This window comes from Ovis aries, chromosome 1, assembly GCF_016772045.2.
Source record: "Ovis aries strain OAR_USU_Benz2616 breed Rambouillet chromosome 1, ARS-UI_Ramb_v3.0, whole genome shotgun sequence".
Classification (NCBI taxonomy): Eukaryota; Metazoa; Chordata; class Mammalia; order Artiodactyla; family Bovidae; genus Ovis; species Ovis aries.
In genome coordinates, this window is record NC_056054.1 from 112,177,816 (window position 1) to 112,205,766 (window position 27,951).

Here is a 27,951-nt window from a genome sequence, read left to right on the forward strand (position 1 = left end):
GGAATGTGCTAGTAAGGGACAAAGATTTACTAAGGAGGTGAAAGCAAAAGAAGATACTAGAAAAAGAGCAAACACAGGTGACTCTTGAACAATACAGATTTGATTCGTGTTGGTCAACTTATATGCACGTTTCCTTGACACAATACTACACCATCCATGACTCACTGAATATGCAGTTGCTGACCACAAACTCAGAAACTGCAGATATGGAGGAACCATGGTACAGAGGGCCAAGTATGAGCTTTTCAACTGTGCAGGGGATTGGTGCCCACAGGTTATTCAAGGGTCAACTATATATTAACAGTAGATGACCTAGTACCACACAAACCACGTTTAGCCAAGAACAACCACAGGGCTTTCACTTCACCCTCCAGCCAGGACAGCATCTGCCCAAACCAAAAAAAAAAAAAAAGCCCCAGGGCCTCAGCTGTGGCTGCAGTTCTCCCCTCAGAAGGATTCAAGGGGCAGGCTTGTAGGACTCAGCCTTTCACGTGGGGATCTGACACTGTCTCCCGGTAGATTAGGTTGAAATTGAGTTGACTTGGAGGACTCCCAGCTACTTTTCAGTGAATTTCTTGGTATTGTGAGAACCCTCCCCAACACACACACACACATTGCAACATGTACTAGAATCATTGCAGGGACACTTCCTGAGTGTCAAAGCTGGAGGAATAAAGGAAATGGACAGCTGTGACCTTAATCTCTTTTTTCCTACTGAATCTAAGTAACCTATTATTCTTTAAGATGTTTATATTGAGGACTTTACCTGATTAGCTAATAACAGTATGTTACAAAAACTTCATAAGAATCATTTTCCTCTGCCCTTCAGTCTCACACTAGTCTCCAGAAACGGGCAAACTTGTGTTCAAGAACTTGACGTTGCGACTTGAAGTTTGAAACTCAGACTGTTCAAAGAGGTATTCACCAGAATGAGAGGTATTGTTTCAAAATATCCCTTCAGGTCTTCAGGTCTTGGCCAATTTGTAAACAGACTCAAAGAAATTCAAAACCACAAAGTGCACAAAGTGATATGATTTATTCCCCTCCCCTCCTTGTTAGCATTCTATTTTTCCATACCTGAGGGTCTGGGCTTAGGAGCTGGGTTCCACGTCTCACACCACAGCTCTCAGTGGTAGAACAGGAGCACAGCTGCCTCAGTGATCTCCCGGCTGGAGCTGTAACCCCAGTGAGCTCCATACCCATCCCAGTCAAAGGAGGAGAAATGCCCACACTGCAAGGGACTGCTCTCTGGGAAGAATCCTCCTCCACCGATGCAGTGCTGGGGAGCAGGGAGAAGACACAGCGAGGGGTTGGCTGTGGACACACCAGTGAGCTCTTAATGGTCAAATCCCCTGTAATTTTGGGCCTTCTCCTACTTGGCCTTGACCCCTCCCCTGCACAGAGCTCACTTTCCAGTGGACTCTGAAATCATGCTCTCCTGAATTCCTTTTTACCTTCTTTCCCGTTTATTCTCAGGCCCCTCAGCTCACCTCCTTTCCTTAATCAATCCCCCAAATGCTATTCCTCACAGCTCTGTCCACTTCTCACTCTCCCAGTGAGGCTCATCTTCTCCCATGACTTTTGCTAACACCAGCATGATCATGCATTGTCATGATGCTCCTAAATTTCACAGGGCAGCCAGTTATTTTCTGCGTCTGAAACCCCATATCCAACTGTCTCATGGATGTCTCCACCTACATATCTTTAGATCTAAAACTCCACTTGAGCAAAACAAAACTAATTCTCTCTTGCTGTCCTTGAATCTATTCCTCTCTCATCACACATCTTAACTGATAGCATCCAGTCACCCAAAACAAAACCCTGAAGTCTGTTCAGTCTTCATCACATGCCATCTCCCATATTCGTTTAATCATCAAGAACTGTTGATTCTACCATCTATGCACCCATCCTTATTCTTTCGGCTTTATCAACAACACCTTAGCTCAAGTCCTTGGTGTCTCACATCTGCACCTTTACACCTGCCTCATGGTCTGGTTGACTCTTGTTTCCCTGCTCTTGAATCCATGCCCCCCTCCTTGCTAAACCAAAGTGATCAGGTCACTAATCTGGTCAAACTCCTCTGATGTATCCCATTACCTATAAAATAAACTCTACATCCTGAACATAATGCAAAAGCCCCCCCTTGCCCTACTTCCTGTAAATATTTTCAGCTCTTGATTCTACACCATGTGCATACCATGATACAATTTACACAACAGCTCACTGCCCCCTCAACACACCATGTCTATCACATCCCAGTGATTTTGGACATGTTAGTCATTCATCCTCAAAGGACACTATTTGCCCCTTGCTGCCTGTTGAACTCTACACACATCTTTTGATATTCACCAAAAATGTCACCTTCCTGCAGAATCAACTGGGTGCCATTAGTAGAGGTAGAAGCTCCTGTATTGCCTCCCCAGGGCCCTTTGTTTATGTAGCTATCTCAGGTCATACCACACGAAATTGCAATCGTGCATTTACAAATCTGTCCCTAACCACGTGAGTTCCTTAAGATGACTCTGTCAGCTTACAGTTCTAATACCCAGCACTTTGTAGGTACCCTCCCATGTATTTTTGAGTCAGTACATACAGGGGTAAATGCAAATGGGAACTTATGAACAGAATAAGGATTCATGGAATCCAGAGTAGGAGGGGGGGGACACACCCAACCCCACTCCCAGGACCGACACACACATTATCCTCCAGATCAGTATCTAGGGGCCTTGTCATGAGGGCACAGCTGCCTCTTTCTGACTGACACATGGACAAACTGATCATTGCAGGGGGAGGTGAAGATGTCCTTGACTTCAGGGTCGCATTTCTCAGACTGACAGGTGTGGAAGGAAACGTTGTGAGTGAGCATGCTCGTCCTTAGAGCTCTGACTCCCTTTTCTCCTGCCCCTCCAGTCACAAAACGTCCCTCAAAGACACTCTCCAGCTGGCACACCTCTGCTGCTCACTTCTACAAGACTGAACATACAACAAAAACATAAAGATTCTAGACGTTAATAAGAATATTAGATAATATTTTTGTGATCTCAGTATATGAAAATACTTCCTAAACACAATATAAAAGTACTAATCATACATGAGAATATAGATAAGTTGTACTTTGATGAAGTAAATTATGTCTAATGGTTAAAGGTACAAACTATCATTTATAAATTAAGTTCCTGGGGATGTAATATACAGTATGCTTCCGATAGTCATAATATTATGGTGTACATTGAAAAATTATAAAAGAGTAGATGTTAAAAGTTTTCCTCAGAAGAAAAAAGATTTTGTAGCTATGTGTGGTAGTGGACGTTGACTAGACTTATTCTGATGATCATTTCACAATACATAAAAATATAAAATCATTATGGTACACACCTGAAACTAACATAATATTACATACTGATTACATGTCAAGTTAAAATAATAGTAACAATTTTAAAATTATGTCCACAAAATACCAGCGAAAGAAGAAAAATGCAAGCTACAGAGACATACACCAATATACCCCAGAAGGGGTTGTACACACAAACACAGACACACACACACACAAGCCATGATTCTCCCCAAAACTCACGAACTCAGTGTTGCAGCCAGTGACTCTCATCCCAGCACACAGGGCATGAGCTGCTCTCATTGTTAAACATCCTGAACTGGACAAATCCTTCAACAAATTCTCCTGGAAAAGAAGAGGCAGAGAAAGGCCTAAGCATTCAAAGGATGAACTGAAAACAGCTTCCTTTTGACCAGCCCAGAGATTCCCTAAATCAACAAGTCAGGTGATAGCCCAGCACTCCAACATGCGTGGATGAAACCCAGCACTTCTGTGGACAGCAGCTGCTACATCCTGGCTCCGAACTTCGCTGGAAGAGACCTTCCTCCATCTGGAGTAACAGGACCAAGGCTCGTGTTCACAAGAGTCACTTGTCTGCCTAAAGCTCATAGGTGAAATTAATAATCCACTGAGAGATCAGCAAGAAGACATTCAGAGGTCCAGCAGGAATAAGCAATTATCAGAAGTGGCCATCTGTTTCTGCTAGCACACTTCTCATCCAATTACCATAACGTTAACATAAAATGACTCATTTTCCCACCAAAAACTTAAGTCTGTGCTTTCTTTAAAATAGTAGCTATCCATCATTTGTTGTTCAGTCACTAAATCATGTCGGACTCTTTACAACCCAATAGACTGCAGCACACCAAGCTTCCCTGTCCTTCGCCATCTCCCAGAGTTTGCTCAAACTCATATCCATTGAGTAGATGATGCCATCCAACTATCTCATCCTCTGTTGCTCCCTTCTGTTCTTGCTCTCAATCTTTCCCCAAATCAGAGTCTTTTCCAATGAATCAGCTCTTCCCATCAAGTGGCCAAAGTATTGGAACTCCAGCTTCAGCATCAGTCCTTCCAATGAATATTCAGGGCTGATTTCCTTTAGGATTCATTGGTTTGATCTCCTTGCTGCCCAAGGGACTTTCAAGAGTCTTCTCCAACACCACAGTGCAAAAGCATCAATTCTTTGGCACTCAGCCTTCTTTATAGTCCAACTCTCAACCGTACATGACTACTGGAAAAATTAGAGCTTTGATTGTACAGATATCTGTCTGCAAAGCGATGTCTCTGCTTTTTAATACACTGTCTAGGTTTGTCATAGCTTTCCTTCTTCCAAGGAGCAAGCGTCTTTTAATTCCGTGGCTGCAGTCACTGTCTGTAGTGATTTGGGAGCCCAAGAAAATAAAGTCTGTCACTCTTTCCACTTTTTCTCCTTCTATTTGCCATGAAGTAATAGGACAGAATGCCATAATCTTAATGTTTTGAATGCTGAGCTTTAAGCCAGCTTTTTTACTCTCCTCTTTCACCTTCATCAAAAGGTTCTTTAGTTCCTCTTCATTTTATGCCACTAAAGTGGTATCATCTACATAACTGAGGTTGTTGATAATTCTCAGGTAGTTTGATTTCAGTTTATTGATTCATCCAGCTTGGCATTTCACGTGATGCACCCTACATAAAAGTTAAATAAGCAGGATGACAATATATAGCCTTGACCTACTCCTTTCCCAATTTTGAACCAGGCTGTTGTTCCATATCTGGTTCTAACTGTTCCTTCTTGATCTTCATACAGGTTTCTCAGCAGACAGGTAAGGTGATCTGGTGTTCCCATTTCTTTAAATATTTTCCACAGTTTTCTGTGATCCACACTAAGGCTTTAGCATAGTTGATGAAGCAGAAGTAGATGTTTTTCTGGAATTCCATTACTTTTTTTATGATGCAGTGGCTGTTGGCAGTTTGATCTCTGGTTCCTCTGCCTTTCCTAAATCTAGTTGGTATACCTGGAAGTTCTCAGTTCAAGTACTATTGAAGCCTAGCTTGAAGGATTTTGAGCACTACCTTGTTAGCACGTGAAATGAGCACAACTGTGCAGTAACTTGAATATTTGGGGCATTGCCTTTCTTTGGGATTGGAATGAAAATTGACCATTTCCAGTCCCATGGCCAATGCTGAGTTATTCAAATTTGTGGGCATATTGAGTGCAGCACTTTAACAGCATCATCTTTTAAGATTTCAAATAGCTCAGCTGGAATTCTAACACCTCCACTAGCTTTGTATATAGTAATGCTTCCTAAGACCTACATAACTTTGCACTCTATGGTTTCTGCTTCCAGGTGAGTGATGACACCATCATGGTTTTCCAGATCATTAAGACCTTTTTAATATAGTTTTTCTATGTATTCTTGCCACCCCTTCTTAATCTCTTCTCTTTTTATTAGGTCCTTGTCATTTCCATCCTTTATTGTGCCCATCTTTGCATGAAATGTTTCCTTAAAGAGACCTTTAATCTTTTCCATTCTGTTGGTTTTCTCTATTTCTTTGCATTGTTCCCTTAAGAAGGCTTTCTTATCTCTTCTTACTATTCTTTGTACCTCTGCATTCAGTTGGGTATATTGTTCCCTTTCTCCTTTGCCTTTCGCTTCTTTTTTTTCTCATCTTTTTTCTGAACAAAAATGTTCAAATTACTGCACAATTATACTCATTTCACATGCTAGCAAGGTAATGCTTAACATCCTTCAAGCAAGGCTTCATCAGTACATGAACCAAGAACTTCCAGATGTACAAGCTGGATTTAGAAAAGGCCTCCTCAGACAACCATTTTGCCTTCTTGCATTTCTTTTTCTTTGAGACGATTTTGGTCACCACCTTTGGGACAATGTTATAAACATCCGTCCATAGTTCTTTAGGCACTCTGTCTATCAGATCTAATCCCTTGAATATATTTGTAACTTCCACCATATAATCATAAGGAATTCTATTTAAATCATACCTGAATGTCTTGATGTCTTTCCTACTTTCTTCAAGTTAAGCCTTAAGTTTACAATAAGGAGCTGACGATCTGACCCACAGTCAGTCTTCTTTTTGCTGACTGTGTAGAGCTTCTCCATCTTTGGCTGCAAAGAACATAATCTGATTTTGGTATTGACAAACTGGTGATATCCATGTGCAGAGTTGTGTTCCGTGTCATTGGAAGACAGTGTTTGCTATGACCAGTGTGTTCTTTTGGCAAAACTCTATTAGCTTTTGCCCTGCTTCATTTTGTGCTCCAAGGCCAAACTTGCCTGTTACTCCAGTTATCTCTTGACTTCCTACTGTTGCATTCCAATGCCCATGATGAAAAGTACATCTTTTTTGGTGTTAGTTCTAGAAGGTCTTGTAGGTCTTCATGGAACTGGTCAACTCCAGCTTCTTTGGTATTCTATTCATCATTACAAAAACAAATTTTTCTCACCACTTGGCTGTTTGTTTTTGCCTCTGAACTTTAACTTACCTCTTTCCTTAACTATTATAAGAGTCATGCAGGGTACTGATTAGGAAGACTGAGCTGGTATCCTCTACAATGGAGAAGAGTAATACTAACTTCATTCTTTTCTCATGATGATAAAATGACACAAAATCATGTTAAGTTCCTATATTATACCGTGGTACATTGTATGTGTTCAATAAATGCTAACAATTGTTAACTGTTACTAGTTACACTTTCCCTAAGAGAGCAGGGAAGAGCTGATGACTGGGCTTGGGAAGGAGGTACTCACGCTGACCATCTGGTGAGTAATAAGATGCAGTTTTCTCAGCATCACCAAAGTCATAGTCAATAGGAATGGCTGGGCTATTGTCAGTCCAGCACTTCCCTGCTCCATATTTCACGAGGTATTTCTAGAGACCAAAATATAGGTTGTGTGAGGACAAGCAGGAGATTTAATGCCCTCAGGTGTCATTTTCAGATCAGCTTTAAAATACTAATTCCTCCCCACCCACCCACCATCATAACTATGGCCAACAACCTCAAGTTCCTCTCTCTTCCCCCATATGCTTCTTCCCTTGCTTGGCTCAGAACTCCCAAGAGAGGTAGACTGTGAGTTCACTTGACCCAGAGGGAGAATAAACAGCCAAGAACAAGCACCTGCTAGGGATATGGGACCCAGACCAGACTTATTCTCACCCAAAACTCCTAGCTCTCAGCTCACCAAAAGAAGTGCCCCCACTCCCAGCCAGCAGCCCCAGGTACCTGGTAGAGTCCAAACAGATTATGCCCCAGGCTCTGGAAGAAGCCCGTGTTGGTGTGTTACCTCAGCAGGGAGCTCTTCCTCCAGTGCTGCAGGGGGGACTTCTTGGGCACGTGCCAGATGCCCAGGTCCCAAGCTTGAATGTCCTAGTAGCCAGGGTTCTGCAGAGGGACACACACTCAGCCTGACCAGCCCAGGAGGTGCTACCAGCCAAAGACCCACACACACAGTCCTCAGTGGAGCTGAGAGCTCAGGTCTCCAGGAGGCCAGGTACCCAGCAGTGCTCAGACCCCCACCCTTCCAGAAGATGATGAGGCCCCACCACCCAAACAGCCTTGGTGGGAGGAAGCTGTGACTCAAGACATGGGCTTCTGTCTGTCTTCTCCAGCCCCACCTCCACCTCCCCGTCTCCTGAACTCCCTTCCACATGCTCTGCTCCGGCCTCACTCCACTTCCCACCCTTTCCACCTGGGTGCTCAGTACCTTGTAGTCATCACTGGTGGTGGCCTCTGCAGACCCAAACGTGTTGTAATTGGCCCAGTTGCCGTTGCCCTCTGGGTAGTCAGCCCTGTTGCCCTGCTGACTGGACCAGCGATTGCCCACCGTGCATTTCCCGAGCATGCGGTTCTCATGCACATTGGCCACCAGGGTCCAGCCGCCATGCCCCGAGGTCATGTCACAGAAGGTCTGGCAGACGACACCATTCTCAGTGCAGAGGTGATACAGGCCATCTGCAGAGGGAACCAACCCAGAGACCCCCTTTCTGAGACCACAGGGTCTATCTCAGGCCTCACAATCAGAAAGACTCTGGAAAGTCAGAAATGTATCCTGAAGGCCCTCACACATACCTGTTTATTAGAAGACAATTCTCCATGGGTCATCTAAGAGCAGAAACACTGACTGCCTTTGTTCAAAGCTATCTTTTCAAAGACTTTGTAGAGCAAATATCCAAGAAGACAGAGATGATATCCCCCTCTGGATAGAGCCTCCTTCTGACCACTCAAGGCCTGATAATAGCACCCAACCACATCTCAAGTCTACATCAGGATGTGCCCTCTGCAACTCAGAGCAAAGGAGAGGCATGGTCACTGCCCATTTTATGAGATTCAGATTCCCTAAGTGTAGAGTTCCCTTCCTGGACCTAGCCCTAAAGGAAAGTAAACTTTCTGATATGAATTTGGAATTCCAGTTGAGCTGTTTCAAATCCTGAAAGATGATGCTGTGAAAATGCTGCACTCAATATGCCAGCAAATTTGGAAAACTCAGCAGTGGCCACAGGACTGGAAAAGGTCAGTTTTCATTCCAATCCCAAAGAAAGGCCATGCCAAAGAATGCTCAAACTACCACACAATTGCACTCATCTCATATGCTAGTAAAGTAATGCTCAAAATTCTCCAAGCCAGATGTCAGCAATACATGAACCGTGAACTCCCTGATGTTCAAGCTGGGTTTAGAAAAGGCAGAAGAACCAGAGATCAAATTGCCAACATCCTCTGGATCATGGAAAAAGCAAGAGAGTTCCAGAAAACATCTATTTCTGCTTTATTGACTATGCCAAAGCCTTTGACTGTGTGGATCACAATCAACTGTGGAAAATTCTGAAAGAGATGGGAATACCAGACCACCTAACCTGCCTCTTGAGAAATCTGTATGCAGGTCAGGAAGCAACAGTTAGAACTGGACATGGAACAACAGACTGGTTCCAAATAGGAAAAGGAGTACGTCAAGGCTGTATATTGTCACCCTGCTTATTTAACTTCTATACAGACTACATCATGAGAAACACTGGATTGGAAGAAACACAAGCTGGAATCAAGACTGCCAGGAGAAATATCAATAACCTCAGATATGCAGATGACACCAGCCTTCTGGCAGAAAGTGAAGAGGAGCTAAAGGGCCTCTTGATGAAAGTGAAAGAGGAGAGCGAAAAAGTTGGCTTAAAGCTCAACATTCAGAAAACGAAGATCATGGCATCCAGTCCCATCACTTCATGGGAAATAGATTGGGAAATAGATGGGGAAACAGCGGAAACAGTGTCAGACTTTATCTTTTGGGGCTCCAAAATCACTGCAGATGGTGATTGCAGCCATGAAATTAAAAGACGTTTACTCCTTGGAAGGAAAGTTATGACCAATCTAGATAGCATATTCAAAAACAGAGACATTACTTTGCTGACTAACGTCCATCTAGTCAAGGCTATGGTTTTTCCTGTGGTCATGTATGGATGTAAGAGTTGGACTGTGAAGAAGGCTGAGCGCCGAAGAATTGATGCTTTTGAAGTGTGGTGTTGGAGAAGACTCTTGAGAGTCCCTTTTACTGCAAGGAGATCCAACCAGTCCATTCTGAAGGAGATCAGCCCTGGGATTTCTTTGGAAAGAATGATGCTAAAGCAGAAACTCCAGTACTTTGCCCACCTCATGCGAAGAGCTGACTCATTGGAAAAGACTCTGATGCTGGGAGGGATTGGGGGCAGGAGGAGAAGGGGACAACTCAGGATGAGATGGCTGGATGGCATCACGGACTCTATGGACGTGAGTCTGAGTGAACTCCGGGAGATGGTGATGAACAGGGAGGCCTGGCGTGCTGCGATTCATGGGGTCACAAAGAGTCGGACACGACTGAGCGACTGAACTGAACTGAAAAGAACTTTACCAACCCTATCTGTCAGTCTCCTTGGAAAACCCACTACATGTACAGATGACTCCTGTAACATGATCCAAACCCTCAAAATTCCCATTGGAAATCTACTTGGCTGGACGCTGGAGTCAAATCAGACAGGAGTGGTGGGCACAGCCCTCCTGATCTCCATAACTGGGATCTGCTTAGCTAAAAAGTAACTGAAAGAAGAGGATACTGGGTTGGTTTATGACTCACCATCTGCCTCACTACAACTTTCTTTGATTTCCTTGCCGCTTCTGAGAAGCAAAGACAGGTATGGAGCACATTTTTCATCCTCCCAAAACTTCTCAACAGAAGGGATCATTGCTAGAGGATGGGAGAATAATTCCCATTAATATTCAGATGCTACTCACACCAGCTTTCCAGGCCATCAGCTCCCAACCCCCTCCTACTTTACAATTTTATCACTGGACTGTGAGGCCCCAGAGGTCAGGATTCTCACAGCTAAGAATATCTGACCACAGTCTACTACAGGCTTAACACTTGCATTCTTTCGCTCAATGGTTTAAAAATGAAAACTGTCATAGTGCCTACTGCAAGGAAGGGAATTGGGGGGATGAAGACAAGACTAGGTTGTTCCCTGGACACAGCCCTGAACACCGTCTCCTTCTGGGAACCCCAAGGCCAAGGCCATAGGAGCAGGAGCCACTAGAAGGAAGCACAGTCTTCACCACCATGGCTCCCCTGAGCCCCCTCAGCCACACGCAGAGGTACAGATGGAGCCCCAGGACAGGCCTTAGCTTCAGGCCAAACATCCAGAGAGACCAGCAATCAACACTAGGCCACAGCTCATGTAGGCTGCAAAGTGCGGCTTCTCTTCATCTCCACGACTCCCCTCTGGACCAGAACATCAGCATCCAGCCCAGCTCCACCCCCTCTGCTCCACCGTGCACCTGGGTGAGCTCATGAAACTGCTGCTCCTGAGTGACCTACCTGCACCCCGCCCTCTGGCGGCCAGAGAGAGGAACAGCAGGAGGCAGAATCTGGCACCTGACCCCTAAGAAGAAAACGATGCAGGACATCATTGGCCGATCCATCATTTTTCATCTTCCCATCCTTGCTGCCTGAACTTTCTGAGTAAGGAAACCTCAAATGGGAAGTGATGGCCTCCTGGGCATTCTCAAGCCTACTGGAACACACCCAACCTCATCCAACCCTCAAATCCTTAAGGGCCCACAGGCTCCTTTCTCTCAAACTCCCCATTCCTGAGACCAAGACCAGACTTGAGTGGCATTGTGGCTCCCCACACACTCGGATCTTATCTCAGACTCAGTGCAGAGAGCTTCCTCACAGCACGGAGAGCTTCCTCCTTCCTTCCTCACAGATCCCAGGAACCCCGAGTTCCCTGCCAGGCGGAGTCTCAGAGCAACTGCCTCTGCAGAGTCCTGACATGAGTGAAATGCTGAGCCTTGTGGAGAGGATCAAGTATGTGGGCCCAGCCCACTCTGGGCTGCAAGCCCCGCCCTCAAGCTTTCTTCCCTTGAAGGTTCCTGAGGCTCGGCCCGGCAATGAGAAATGAGTGACTGTCTGGAGGGGCAGGAGGCAGCACTCTTGGTCACACAGATGACACTCATCCCATGAGGGCGAGCCCTGCAGGGTCAGAGCACACACAGTGTTCCCTTCCGTAACAGACTCTCGGGATGGATGGGACCTCATGGTTCTCCCCTGCTCCAGATGTCCCTGCCTGTCCTGCTCCAGATGTCCAGTCAGATGCCCCAGGGCCTCACACACCTCCGTCAGGTCGTCATCCTTCCAGTCTCTCCCGAAACTTCTCCATGAAGCCCGCCCTGACACCCCCACCCCAGGCAAGGCTGATAGACACTCCCCTGGCCTAACAGGGACTTCATCACCCGGATTATGACATGTGCCTCACTGTCGTGTCATTCTGTTTTAATTTTGAGGCTAAAATAATTGAAAATTTACAGAATATTGCGAAAATAAGAGTAGTGCAAAGACGCATATAGCTTCTGCCTAGATTCACCTATAGTTTGTGTTTTACCCAATTTACTTTAGCACCTGTGCCTTCTCTCTATGCGCATACACAAACTCACACAGGCTTTTTCTTTAAAAACAAATTGAGAGTAAGTCACACACATGAAGGCCCTTTCCCTGGATAAATCTGTGTTTTCCTAGTAGGGATTTCTCACATATAACCACAGTGAAATGATCAATTATGTATCATTAACTCTTTTTAATGTAACAGGTCTTTTTCTAGGGTCCACTAACCTGGGAGTTCTACTCAGCTCAGCTGGCATTCGTCAGACTGAAATTTCTCTGGCTTTCATTTCTTTCCATTATTAGGAGATTTCTGTCCACAATGAAGCCCATAATCCCTAGGGGATGTTTTACACCTGCTGACAACAGGATTTCCCCATTCCACACCCAAACCAGCCCAATTCCTTGAAAGGAATCGATGTCAAGGATTCAGAGCACTGACAACTAACCCTATGACACCTCATTTCTGTTACCTCTGCTGCTGGGGCTGCTCTCGGGGTCAGATGCTGATGTTCAGGGCACTGCTGCCTCTCATTCCTGGGCCAGACAGGATGAAACATAAGCTGGAATCAAAATTAGCAGAGAAATATCAACAATCTCAGATATGCAGATGATATCACTCTAATGGCAAAAAGTGAAGAAGAACTAAAGAGCCTCTTGATAAGGATGAAAAAGGAGAGTTAAAAAGCTGGCTTAAAACTCAGCATTCAAAAAATTAAGATCATGGCATCCTGTCCCATTACTTCATGGCAATTACAAGATGAAGAAGTGGAAACAGTGACAGAATGTATTTTCTTGGGCTCCAAAATCACTGCAGATGGTGACTGCAAGAGTGAAGTTAAAAGACACTTGCTCCTTGGAAGGAAAGCTATGAAAAACTTTGACATCTTATTTAAAGACAGAGATGTCACTTGCCAACAAGAGTTGCTGTTCAATTGCTCAGTCCTGTCTGACTCTTTGCAAACCCATGGACTGCAGCAAGCCAGGCTTCCCTGTCCTTCACCATCTCCCAGGGTCTGCTCAAACTCAGGTCCATTAAGTATGTGATGCCATCCACCATCTCATCTTCTGTCGTCCTCTGTCACAAGTGTGCATACAATCAAAGCTATGGTTTTTCTAGTAGTCATATATGGAATAAGAGGTGGACCATAAAGAGGCTGAGCACAGAAGTACTGATACTTTTGAACTACAGTGCTGGAGAAGACTCTTGAGAGTTCCTTGGACTGCAAGATCAAACCAGTCCATCCTAAAGGAAATCAACCCTGAAATATTCATTGGAAGGACTGATGCTGAAACTCCAGTACTTTGGTCACCTGTTGCAAAGAGCCGACTCACTGGAAAAGACCCTGATTCTGGCAAAGACTGAAGGTAATAGGAGAAGAGGGTAGCAGAGGATGAGATGGTTGGATGGCATCACTGACTCAGTGCACATGAGTTTGAGCAAATTTCGGGAGATGGAAAAGTCAGGGAAGCCTGGCGTGCTGTGGTCCATCCAGTGGCAAAGAGTCAGACATGACATAGTGAGAGAACAACAAAGATGTGGACTAAATACATTTAGTTCCAGAGCTTGTACTTTAAAACATTCGCATGACAGGTATGGGGCACAATAAAAACAGTGACAAGTGAAAACTTTCCACACCTCAGAGTTCTCTGGTTGCTCTAGGGTGGAAGGGATCACAATTAAAGTCAAGTCGCCTTCTCAGAGAAGTACTCTCTAGCATTCTTTTCTGGGCTTGTGAGTGATCTGTTCTCCCACAGCTCCTTTGCCTGTCCTCATCTGAGCACTTATCACCTTGCATAGAAATAGTCTGTGGGCTCCAACACATTTCTAGAATGGAGTGTATCTGTTTTCTCTACCACTGCACCCCCCACACGTAGCCCAAGAACTAGCACGATGCTCAGTAGATATTGCTGGAATGAATTCATAAAGGAAAGCAGGAACAGAAAAACTATCCTTATCCATCCACCTCTTATCTGCACACCCTGGCACAGAGGTGAGTCACACACGGGGAAGCACCAACAACAGGCAAAACAGATTCATGTTCCCTGTCATCCTCTGCAGGCAGAGGAAGGGCAGCTGAGAGCAATGAGGGGCAGAGACATCTATGTTTGGAGATAGAGAATGGCGAGAAGAGGCAAGGCAGGTGAAGAGAACGGGGAGAAGAGACAAGGCAGGAAAGAACAGGGGACAGAAAATAAGTGCCTGAGGAAAGGCAAAGAAATAGAGGAAGAGAGACTGCAGACGGAATACCAACGCTTCCCGACCCAGGACCAGATACATCTAGTTTAAAGACAGATAAACATCCCAGGAAACTTCTCTCTTTCACTCCCCCTTCCTCTCTGTTTTGGCCTTCCTCTTCCTCTCCTTCCTCCCCATCTCCTAATTTCCCCAAGGCCTAAGGACTTTGCACTTCATGTTCTAGCCAGTAAGAAATTACTGACACCTGAAAGCGGGAGAAAATTGGGAGGGCGTGTTATCAAGAGATTTGCATCCAAGAAGAAAGCACTGTAAGATGTCTAAGGTTTAGTCTTGGATCAGGACTGAAGTTATCCACATCTTGTCTGTACTGATAACGCATTAAGGGTGATTTGGCCACTTGGCTCCTTCTCAGGAAGTCCCTGAAGAGGGAACCCAAGAAGCTGTCAACCCACTTTCCAAGAAGGGTAACCATCATGACAGGCCTCCCAACCCCATCTATCCTTAAGGAGAAATCCCCAACAACCACAGCTACAATATACCCCATTTGCATTAGTGTCCCCTCAAATTAAACACTTTCTTTTCTTTAAGGTCTTCAGGTGATGGACATAAATTGATCAATTCATGCAGGTGAGTTAGGAAAGGTTAGAATAAAATGCTTCTCCTCCAGCCTTAATATTTTGGTATTTTAAAGGCAATCTGAAAGGAGAATGGAGGAGCGGCACAATCATCAGTCACAATTCCTGGGCCCTAATATCCAAACACAAGAGTAGTTAAAGGAGAATCAACCCGAACAATACACATTCTTTGGAGATGCCCTACAGTGTTCCTGCCTCTAAGGAAAAGCCATCTCAGAAACACCAAGCCTTGAATCCATGACATGACTCTTGTCTCCTCAACCAGTAACGTTCTAGTTAGTAGGTGGGTTGTTCTCCATCCTGGAATCCCATAATCAGGAGGAGAGCTCTGGGTCTCATATCACAAGGCTCTCAATAATAGAAACAAGCACAGCTGCCTCAGTTATCCCCAAGCTATTGCTGAAATTAGTTTGAATTGCACATCCATGCCAACCAAAACCAGAGAACCCCCCACTCTGCAAGGGGTTAGACTTTGGGAAGATTACTCCTGCAGTGACCCAGTGCTTAGAAACAAGGAGGGGAAGATGAGACAACGAGACATCTGCTGCTGCGGCCAATGACATCCAAGTGGCCAAATCGAGTGGACATTTTGGTCCTCGTTACTCCTTATCTGAGTTCTTTACCTTCTTGATGTTCAGTCCCTAAGTCATGTTCAACTCTTTGTGAATTCATGGACTGCAGCACACCAGGCTTCCCTCTCCTTCACCATCTCCTGGAATTTGCTCAAGCCTATGTCCATTGAATTGGTGATACCATCTAACCATCTCATTCTCAGTTGTCTCCATCTCCTCCTGCCTTCTATCTTTTCTAGCATCAGGGTCTTTTCCAATAAGTCAGTTCTTTGAAAAAGGTGGCCGAAGTTTAGGAGCTTCAGCTTCAGCACCAGTTCTTCCAATGAATATTCAGGATTTATTTCCTTCCAGACTAACTGGTTTGACTCCTTGCTGTCCAAGGGACTCTCAGGAATCTTCTCCAACATCACAGTTCAAAAGCATCAATTTTTTGGTGCTCAGCCTTCTTATGATCCAGCTCTCACATCCATACATGACTACTGGAAAAACCAAAGCTTTGACTATATGGACCTTTGTCAGCAAAGTGAAGTCTCTGCTTTTTAATACGCTCTCTACATTTGTCATAGCTTTCTTCCAAGGAGCAAGCGTCTTTTAATTTCATGCCTATAGTCACCATTTGCAGTGATTTTGGAGCCCAAGAAAATAAAGTGTGTCACTGTTTCCATTATTTCCCCATCTATTTGCCATGAAGTGATGGGACCAGATGCCATGATCTTCGTTTTTTGACTGTTGAGTTTTAAGCCAGTTTTTTCACTCTCCCCTTTCACCCTCATCAAGAGGCTCTTTAGTTTTCCTCTATGCTTCTGAAATAAAGGTGGTATCATCTGCATATCTGAGGTTATTGATATTTCTCTGACAATCTTGATTCCAGCTTGTGCTTCATCCACCCCAGCATTTTGCATGATGTACTCTGCATATAAGTTAAATAAACAGGGGTGATATATGCAGCCTTGACCTACTCCTGTACCAATTTTGAACCAGTCTGTTGTTCCATGTTCAGTTCTAACTGTTGCTTTGTAACCTGCACACAGATTTCTCAGGAGGCAGGTAATGTGGTCCGATATTCCCATCTCTCTAAGAATTTTCCACAATTTGTTGTGATCCACACAGTCAAACACTTTAGCGAAGTCAGTGAAGCAGATGTTTTCTGGAATTCTCTTGCTTTTTCTAAGATGCAATGGATGCTGGCAATTTGATCGCTGCCTTTTTTAAATCCAGCTTGTATATCTGGAAGCTCTTGGTTCACGTACTGTTGAATCCTAGCTTGGAGGATTATGAGCATGACCTTGCCTGCATGTGAATTGAGGGCAATTGTGCGGTAGTTTGAACATTCTTTGGTGTTGCCCTCTTTGGGATTGGAATGAAAACTGACTTTTTCCACTCCTGTGGCCACTGCTGAGTTTTCCAAATTTGCTGGCATATTGAGTGCAGCATTTTCACATCATCTTTTAGGATTTGGAATAGCTCAGCAGGAATTCTATCAACTCCACTAGCTTTGTTCATAGAGATGTTACCTAAGGCCCACTTGACTTTGCACTCCAGGATGTCTGGCTCTAGGTGAGTGATCACACCATCGTGGTTATCTGCATCATTAAAATCTATTTTGTATAGCTCTGTGTATTCTTGCCACCTCTTCTTAACATCTTCTGCTTCTGTTAAGTCCATACCGTTTCTGTCCTTTATTGTGCCCATCTTTGCATGAAATGTTCCCTTGGTATCTCTAATTTTCTTGAAGAGATCTCTAGCCTTTCCCATTCTATTGTTTTCCTCTATTTCTTTGCCTTGTTCATTTAAGAATGCTTTCTTATCTTTCCTTGCTATTCTTGTATATCTTTCCTTTTCTCCTTTGCCTTTCACTTTTTTTCTTTTCTCAGCAATTTGTAAGGCTTCCTCAGAAAACCATTTTGTATTTCTTTTTCTTGGGGATGGTTGTGATCACCACCTTATGTACAATGTTACAAACCTCCAGCCATAGTCCTTCAGGCATTCTATCAGATCTAATCCCTTGAATCTATTCATCCCAGCGCTGTATAATTATAAGGGATTTGATTTAGGTTATACTTGAATGGCCTAATGGTTTTCCCTAACTTCTTCAATTTCAGTCTGAATTTGGCAATAAGGAGTTCATGATCTGGGCCACAGTCAGCTCCCGGTCTTCTTTTTCCTGCCTGTATAGAGCTTCTCCATCTTCCACTGCAAAAAATATAATCAATCTGATATCGGTATTGACTATCTGGTGATGTCCATGTGTACAGGTCTCTCTTGTGTTGTTTGCAGAGGGTGTTTGCTATGGCCAGTGAATTCTCTTGGCAAAACTCTGTTAGCCTTTGTCCTGCTTCATTTTGTACTTCACGGCCAAACTTGCCTGTTATTCCAGATATCTCTTGACTTCCTACTTTTGCATTCCAGTCCCCTAGGATGAAAAGGACAATATTTTGGTGTTAGTTTTACAAGATCTCATAGGTCTTCATAGAACCATTCAACTTCAACTTCTACAGGATTAGTGGTTGGGGCATAGACTTGGATTACTTTGATATAGAATGGTTTGCCTTGGAAATGAACCAAGATCACTCTGCAATTTTTGAGACTGTGTCCAAGCAGTGCGCTTCAGTGGAGAAGGAAATGGCACCCCACTCCAGTACTCTTGCCTGGAAAATCCCATGGACGGAGAGGCCTGGTGGGCTACTCTCCACGGGGTTGCAAAGTGTCAGACACGACTGAGTGAATTCACTTTCACTTTTCACTTTCATGCATTGGAGAAGGAAATGGCAACCCACTCCAGTGTTCTTGCCTAGAGAATCCCAGGGATGGGGGAGCCTGATGGGCTGCCGTCTATGGGGTCGCACAGAGTCAGACACAACTGAAGCGACTTAGCAGCAGCAGCAGTGCATTTCGGATGCTTTTGTTGACAATCAGGGCTACTCCTTTACTTCTAAGGGATTCTTGTCCACAGTGGTAGATATTATGGTCATCTGAATTAAATTCACCCATTTCCATCCATATTAGTTCACTGATTTCTAAAATGTCTATTTCACTCTTGCATCTCTTGCTTGACCACTTCCAATCTACTTTGATTCAGGGGTCTAACATTCCAGGTTCTTATGCAATATTGTTCTTTATAGCATCAGACTTTGCTTTCACCTCCTGACGTTGCTTTCACCTCCAAACAACTGGGCATTGTTTCTGCTTTGGTTCAGGATTTTCATTCCTTCTGGAGCTATTTCTTTGCTCTTTTCCAGTAGCATATTGGGCACCTACCTATCTGGGGAGTTCATCTTTCAGTGTCCTATCTTTTTGCCTTTTCATACTGCTCATGGGGTTCTCCTGACATCTTTCAACATTTCTGAACATTTATTCTCAGGTTACTTGGCTAGACTCTTCCATCATGAGTTCCTCAAGTACTGTTTCCCAAGAAAGGACACATATTCCCTCCTTTATAGACTCCATGAACCCCTGGTTTCAGAAAATTTCACTGATGGCCCCCAAATTGCTGTCTCTGATCCAGAGGTTTCTTGGGCTAAACCTCGAAATTCAGCTGCCACCTAGATATCCTCAAGGCAACTTAGTTCCCCATGTGACCAAAACAGTCAGTTCTATCCCTCACTGATCTCATGCCAGGCCATTGTCTAGACATCCTAACTCTCAGTCACCCAAATGACAACCAAGTGGTGATTCTAAACTTCTTCCCTTCTCATCTCCCCCCTGTGCCACTGCTCATAAACGTAAAATCTTTTAATTCATCAAATCCCACCATTCCTCTCCATGGGCATTGCCCTACTCAAGCCTTCATGTGGCTTATTGAACCTATTCATTACTGACCTCCTTGTTCCTAGTCTCTTTCCCTGGGATCTGTCACCTTTGTGATACCAACATGATCTTTGTAAAACAAAGATGATCAGGTCAATCTTTCCTTTAAAATTCTAATGCTCCCATCACATACAGCATAAACCCCAAATCATTGGCATCATGTAAAAAGTTCCCCATCACCTGGGTTCTGTTAATATTTCCAGCATCACCTCCTGCATCTGCCCAACAAACATTCCATGCTCCAAAATTGAAAACCAAGTTGTTGCCATAACATGATCTCTCTAAAATAGTCATGATTCTAAATAGACTATTCACTCAACCTAAATTGCCCTGATTTCCCATAGACATCTTCCAAGACAAACTCAGAAGTTATCCTTCATGAGTCATCACCACTGACAGTCCAGCAGAGTTAGGGTGTCATGGTAACCACTCAGTAGTATTTTTGTTACATTAATTATGCTTCAGATGATAATTATGTGTTTGTACGGATGTCTATACTGGCAAACCTGAGCAAGTCACATGCCATTCATGTGCTTCTCTCTCACACAACAGCAGAGGGTAGCTGCCCCCTGCATGCTTGCTAAGGTGCACACAGGCACATGTGCACACAACCTCACACCTGCTTTGGACCATGACTGGAGGGAACCATGGGGACCAGACTGGCACAAGGAGGAGGAGTGCACAAAACTGTCCCTTTTGTGCCCCCAGACTCATCACTCCCCCGTCAGACCTGAGGTTCTCCCTGACAAGGAAGTTGCCTTATCCTGACTGGGAGAGGGACCAGCTAAAGGCTGAGGAGGAAGAAGAGACAAATCTTGAGAGTCACCTGCCACAAATAAAGACCTTGTCTGAGGCTTCCCTGATGGTCCAGTGGTTAAGACTCCATGCTTCCACTGCAGGGGAAATGGGTTCAAATCCCTGGTCATGGAAATAGGAAATAAGATACCACAGGTCACTCAATGCAACCAAAATAAAAAATGTGAGTCAACTTTTAAAAGATGAGAAAGGAAACAAAGACTCAGATGCTTATACACCAGTGATCATTGTAACATTATTCACAACAGTCAAGGGACTTACAATTATATTTAGCATTTCTGAGCCTATTTCCTTATACCAAAAATGAAGCTAGTAAACAGTGATTAGAATTTACTAAAGATCAGATGACATGATATTAAGAAACATACTTTACTTTTTTATAAAAAGCATAAATGAAAATGAAGAGGAACACACATTTCTAAATGCCAGTTATTCTTGTTGTGGGGAGGAAAACGGGAAGGGAGCAGTCCCAGGCACAAAACAGATCATTCAGCTCCCTCTGGAAATCGCAAGACCAAGCTCACTGGAGTGGGGAGAGACTAGGAGGGAACACAGTTCTTAATACAGGCCCCTGAGGGCCACGACACAAAAGTGGAACCCACAGCATTCCTCACCAAGCACCTTACGTCTCCATGTTAGGTCCCACTCACCAACAGAAATCAGCACTCAGCGTACAGACATCTCAAGTCTGAGCACAAAGTGGCTTCTGTGCAGCTCAAAGACATCCCCTCTGCCCCAGAGGCGCCAGGACGCTGGACCTGCCCAGCCCAGTTCTGTTATTGACACTTGAGAGGGGAGAAGTGCTGTTCTAGGAGACAATCTCCTGCACCTCCCCCTCTGGTGGCCAACATGAGAAATAGCAAGAAGCTGGGTGGGATCCTTGTAATCTAAGAAAAAAACAAAAGTTTGCCTTCTGGATGACCTCTCAGTCTCTACCCCTAGCTCCTGCCCATTCCCACAAGACGCAACGGCTAAGGATCCCTTGTCCTCCACACATCTCTGACCTGGAATCCGGGCTCCTGCACTCACACACCTTGTCGGAGTCTCAGTAGCACTTGCTTCTAGCACGGACATGCCCTCTTTTCTCTCCACACTGGGGCCAGGAGCTGAGAGCTGACATCCAGGTGGACACTGAGAGCTTTCTCTCCTGATACTCCACAGGCTCTAAAAGACACGAGCTAAAGGCCACCTCTTAGCACAGTGTTCAGATCTGAGAATTTCGTGGACCTCTGTATTTTCCAAGTGAAAACACATGAGTGTACAAGGCTGATAAGAGTGGTGATGGTTTGGCTTTTTCTTTGTACCTCTCTTTCTGGAAAAATACACACACAAAAAATGTTTTTAATTGAACATCGACCGTCATCACCATTTCCTAGAAAAAACACATTTTAAAAACAAAATTGGAAATGATCATCTCAGAATACATAAAATCTTCAGTTGAAATAAATTGCTTTCACAGTGACACTGCTTTACCTTTGAATTTCTCATTTTCTCACACAAACTAGTGAACGTTTACTACAGATGAACAAATGTAGACACCACACATGGGAGGATAAGTCAGTACAAACCACCCCGCTGCTTCAAGCTTCGTCTATTATTCCTATTCCAGCGGCACTCCTCTGTTCTCAGATTCTTCCTTCAGCTATAATAGAATTGATCCATTCCTCCACAGTGATGTCACATACCTAATACATAACTTTATTATACCACTGATCATATCTCAAGCCTTGGGAAAAGACTGAACCTTTTGTTACTGTTGTTGTTAAGCCAACATTTCCTGTCTTTGTAGGTTCAAAGCACTGATTTACACAAAGTACGAGACAGATTGGTAAAGGAACTAAAACACTGCCCAAGAAGAAAACTCCAAAGAAAACTTACGCTTTTAGTGTGTTCTTTTATTACTTCTAAGACATAACTTTCCATAGTTTGACATCTTCCATTTCATTCTGCATTTCATCCTATGTGGTGTGAAGTTAAGGAGCAGCCTACAGTTGACAGCATCTGGGGAAATGGTACAAGTAACATTAGAGACATCACACCTTCTAACCACCTTCATCCAGTCACAGCCAGTGACTGTGTCCCATTCATTCTGCCTCCTGCTTCCTCTTTAATCTGTTTCCCACACCACTGCCCTTAAGCCTCACTGCCCCTGACATTTGATTAGTTCAGGTCTAGGTCAGTTGCAGGGCTTCCCTTGTGGCTCAGCCGGGTCCTTGAAGATGCTGAGCTGGTGCCAAGTCAGTCAAGCCTGAAACTGCCTTGCCTCTGAATTTCCTGGTTCATGAGGTGATGTATATGCTTTTTGTTCAAGTCGCTTTGAGACAGGTTTTGTATTAGCTCTAGTTAAACGCCTTGTAACTGACCTGAAAGTGAAAGTTGCTCAGTTGTGTCCGACTCTTTGCGACCCCATGGACGATACAGTTCATGGAAATCTCCAGGCCAGAATACTGGAGTGGGGAGCCTTTCCCTTCTCCAGGGGATCCTCCCAACCCAGGGATCGAATCCAGGTCTCCTGCATTGCAGGCAGATTCTTTACCATCTGACCCACCTCACACAGCAAAGAATCCCCATGGACAGAGGAGCCTGGCGGGCTACACTCCAAAGTCGGACACGACTAATAATTTGACTTTCCAGGTCTACCATAACACAATACCACAGACTCATAAGGAGAAGGGAACTTAAACAACAGACTTCTTTTTCTCTCAGAGTTCTGGAAAGTAGAAGTCCGAGATCAAGTGTTGCAGGTCCAGTCTCTTCAGAGGCCTCCTTCTTGATCTGCAAATGGCCCACTTCTCACTGTGTCCTCACGTGGCCTTTCCTCTCTGCGTGCATCCCTAGCAATGTGCTTGCACTTAAAGGGGTACAAATGAATGGATTAGATCCACACTAATGGGCTCATTTTAAGTACATAATCTCTTTAAAGGCCTGACCCTCAAATGCAGTCATGTTCTGAGGTACTTAGGATTACGGTTCTGGTGTGAATTTGGGGAGAATAAAATACAGCCTATAATAATCTATAAGACTAAAACACATCTAGAGGGAAAAGGAGATTCTCTTCCTCTGGCTATTCTTGAGAAGAAATGAAGGTTTTCCCAGAGGCCCCAGTACACTTTTCCTCATTTCTCATTGGCCAGAGACAGGACACATGACCACTCCTGAATCAGCCTTTGGCCAGGAATGAAACAATCTTTATTGCTTCAGATTAATCCTCTGGGATGATGCTGGTGGCCACAGGTCAAGGACCAGCTGAAGCCCCCTGTCCTGAAATGGCCTCCTGCCCTTTCCTAATCTTCTGTGTCGGTGTTGGCCCACTGCAACACCTTCCCCACACTGCTGCCAGCAAGGGTCCTTGCAAAGCAGAAGCAAATCCACAGTCCCAACAAAATTCCCACGTCTTCAGCTAGAGCACCAGGCTAAGACTCCACACCATGGACGTTGGATCAGTTACAATAGGCCACTCCAAACACACTGGCGTAACAAAGAACAATCACTTCTTTTGTTCATGAGTCTACAGTTTGAGCAGAGCTCAGTGGGGACGGCTTGTTCCTACTGCACGTTGTGTCACTGGGACATTGGAAGGGCTTCTCTCTCCTCACTTCCCTCAGTGACCTTCCTTCCCAATACCTCAATTTTACCTTCTCTTTCCTGACTCTCTCTAGATTCTCTCTCTCTTTGCTTTTTTCAATCCCCTGAGCCCTCCCAACTTTTCTCCTTCCTCTTTCTCTGCCCACGTTTGTCCTTGCTTTTCATGTGGAATTAACTGTCATCACCCACTCACTGTCCCATTCTAGACACTGCACCTGGGACTTGGGACAGATTTCGGGTCAGTCCTCTGCCTCATCCGTGTCTCTTTCAGAATCAGTATAAAGAGGCAGGCAGAATAATCACAAATCACAAAGCTCCTAATATTTTTCATCTCTCCCATTTTTTCCTACTCCTCATCTCTCTGCATTGGCAGGTCCACAGTCAAGAGTTAACACTTTCATCTTTGCCTCAGGTTTCCAAGTGTGGAGGACCCAGGCTAAGATAAACACCAAAGAAATGCTTCTGAAGACAGGCTGTGAGGATGGACTTAGAGTCAAAGTGCTCACAAATCTGAAAGGAAGAGTGACCTGTTGCTGCTGGTCAGTGGGATTGTACGAACGCAGGGTGCTTGCCCTCTCCACCTTTCTCTTCCCCATTTTGTGCCTTTGTGCCCTGTAGATCAATTTCTCTCACACTGAACATCCCTGTGCACCAGAAAATAGGAAACAGGGAGAAAAGTTAAGACGGAAATTGTAGAAAAAGAAGCAAGAAATTGTTAGAGTACTGATCATGAAGAGAAGCAGGGGAAAGTGAGGGAAATATTAGGAGCTAGCGACTGCAGCCAAGGGATCATCCCAATACAGGACAACCTAAAACGGGGAGACAGGGTGGAATTTGAGGCTGGACTGTGCGTAATGACAGGTTGGAAACTGTTGGAATGTGGAGGAGGTTTGGAAGAATTAAAAGAAGGAATAAATAATTGACTCCGAGAGACTTGCTATTTTGAATTTAGATGCATCACCAAAGAGCAGTCCTTGTCAACAGAACTCAAAATGTACTTTAGGCTAAAAGAGAAAATCGACAGTATGTGTGTGCATAGAGAGAAAATGAAATTTTTCCCCCTTCCTCACCTCACATCCAGCCCAGCTTCTCCAAGTGACTTTTTATGTCTTATGCTAAAAAGAAAACTTCACTGTAAAAATTAGCACATACAGAGAAGGATATAAAACAAAAATACACCATTTAATGAATTTTAAAAAGCAAAAGCTATGGATTCACTAACCTCCATAAGAAATAAAATTTTGTCAGGACTCCAAACTTGTTCCTTCCAGATGACAAATCCCTTCTGAGACGTATTCTCCAAGATCATTTGCAGGTACGAAAGCCTCCAATCGGTAGAAAAAGTTAATAACCATATGCTGACACAGGCAGAGTCCGGGTCACTGAAACCAGAAGGCTGACGATATTGACCCTCAATTACCTCACAAGCAACCAATCAGAAGAATGTCCTCTAGCTGATCCTGCAACTCACAGCATTCTTCCTCAGCCTGTCTTGAAAACCCTTTCCCTGAAAACCACTGGGGAGATCAGAGGCAATGGGTGGGGGGATGAGGGTGACGTTAGCTACCCAGACTTCTCGCTGTCACCTGCAGCAGACGCTGCACGTCCCTTCGCCATAATCCTGTGTCGTAGATTGGCTTTTGTGCACACAGCCCAGCAGACTCAAGTGTGGTTCAGGAACCCTTGACATGAGAAGACAGAATTAAGGCAAGAGGTAACGAAAATAAACAGAGGAAGGAAAAATAAATTAGCAGGAAGGAAAACCAGGAATGAGCTAGTAAGGAACAAATTTTCTTTTCTTGGAACTTATTTTCTTCTTTTCCTCCTTTTCTTTCCTTTCATTGAGCTCCAAAATCACTGCAGATGGTGGCTGCAGCCATGAAATTAAAAGACACTAGCTTCCTGGAAGAAAAGCTATGACCAACCTAGACAGCATATTAAAAAGCAGAGACATTACTTTGTCAACAAAGGTCCAGCTACTCAAAGCTATGATTTTTCCAAGAGTCATGTATGGATGTGAGAGTTGGACCATAAAGAAAGCTGAGCAGCGAAGAATTGATGCTTTTGAACTGTGGTGTTGAAAAGACTCTTGAGCATCCCTTGGACTGCAAGGAAGTCAATCCTGAATATTCATTGGAAGGACTGATGTTGAAGCTGAAGCTCCATAATTTTGGCCACCTGACATGAAGAACTAACTCATTGGAAAGACTCTGTTGCTGGGAAAGATTGAAGGCAGGAGGAAAAGGGGAGACAGAGGATGAGATGGTTGGATGGCATCACCGGCTCAATTGACATGAGTTTGAGTAATCTCTGGGAGTTGGTGATGGACAGGGAAGCCTGGTGTGCTGCAGTCCACGAGGTCACAAAGAGATGGACATGACTGAGCGACTGAACTGAACTGACTAAGAACAAAGATTTAATAAGGAGGTTAAAAAAATAGAAGACACCAGAAAAACAAAGCAAATGCAGTTAAAACTGGAGCAAAGCAACCTTGAACTGTACTGGTCTACTTACACGTGGTTTTATTTTCCAATATTAAAGAATATAGACTACACAGTTCATGACGTTGAACCTGCATGTGTGAACCACAAACACAGGGGAACCTCAGAGGTGGAGGAATTATGGGTACAGATGATCAACTGTAACTTACATGTGGATTCTAGACTCTGAGGAAGAATGGTGCCCACAACCCACATGTTGTGCAAGGGTCAGCTGTACATTAACAGTAGCTTACCAACTACTACACAAATCAGGTTTAGCCAAGAACAGCTATGAGGCTTTCAGTTCACCCTTCTCCAGGCCATTTGCCTCTCAACCCATAGCAAGCCCATGTCCTCAGCTGTGGCTGCACGCTGTCCTTCAGGAGACACCAGACTACCCCTTCTCATAGTCTTGTCCTGAAACCAACACACTGAGCTGTGGGTAAACAATGTGTATTCCTCTCTCATGGGCTGACCTTGGCAAATCTGCCAGAGAGATTTTCAGGGAAGGATTGGTTTCCGATTGTCTGGAAGAGAAAACAAAATCATGCATGGCCACAGAATTTTCAACATCTGGATGATCTAATATAGACACCGGTCAAGTTCCCGGGACTGGAGAAGGGAATGGCTACCCACTCCAGTATTCTTGCCTGGAGCACCCCAGGGGCAGAGGTGCCTGGCAGTCCACACTGCATGGGGTCGCAAAGAGTCAGACATGCCTGAGTGACTATCACAAGTCCCTGGGAACTTGGAAACCAGACACATATGCAATGTGACCTGTCACAGAGCAGTGCAACCCTGACAGAGCTCTGGGGCAGGACCGAATTACCAGTGAGGACCAGACTTACAAGGCTTGAGTCTGGGGTTTGGTGCTGCCTTCTCACACTACCGTGGTAAAGAGGAGTGGTGACATCAAGTCTTCTTACAGAGGGAGTCTATACACCTTGGTTGTGATGTTGACTTGGATTTTGCTGGACCTGCAATCCATGGTTCAGCTGTGTTTGACTGTGAGGGCTGGCTTGCTGGGTTCCATGATCTGGGACAGTGCCAAATCAATGCTAACAAGGAATAACTTTTCAGGGCACTACAGGACTGGAGACTTTCAGCCAAACACAACATCACTGATTCTGGGGACAGAATGTGAAGTATCAATGCATCAGAAAGAAATTCATCTTGATATTTGGGTGAATGTTGCTTAGACATTAGGTACCAGCTGCACTCATTTGGGCATTAAATCTAAACATCACTTGGATCTCACTGCTTTTGTTTCGGAAAAAAACCAACAACTCTAGTTTAGTTGGAGTAGGCTATACTCAGCCTCTGTGCAAACCTAACACTGTCCTGGTAAACAGGAAGAGCATACTGCCTGGAGTCCACGAACTTGACCTTTCTCTGGGGTTGGAAGTTCATCCAGCTGTAGAAACCTCTGAGAAGGGATATCAGAAGATAGGGTCTTAACACAATTGCTCTGTGACCAGTAGGATTAACTACCCCTCCTGGGCTTCCAGGTGGTGCTAGTGGTAAAGAACCCACCTGCCAATGCAGGAGGCATAAAAGATGCAGGTTCGATCCCTGGCTCAGGAAGATCCCCTTGAGGAGGTCATGGCTACCCACTCTAGCATTCTTGCCTG

The 27,951-nt window shown here is 44.5% G+C and overlaps 2 pseudogenes; one reads left to right on the forward strand and one right to left on the reverse strand.

The window, feature by feature from the left end:
• Nucleotides 1-1,082: 1,082 nt before the first annotated feature.
• LOC101104035 (intelectin-1-like) lies at nt 1,083-11,464 on the reverse strand (annotated as a pseudogene).
• Nucleotides 11,465-11,870: 406 nt separating this feature from the next.
• LOC101104293 (voltage-dependent anion-selective channel protein 2-like) lies at nt 11,871-27,778 on the forward strand (annotated as a pseudogene).
• Nucleotides 27,779-27,951: the final 173 nt, after the last annotated feature.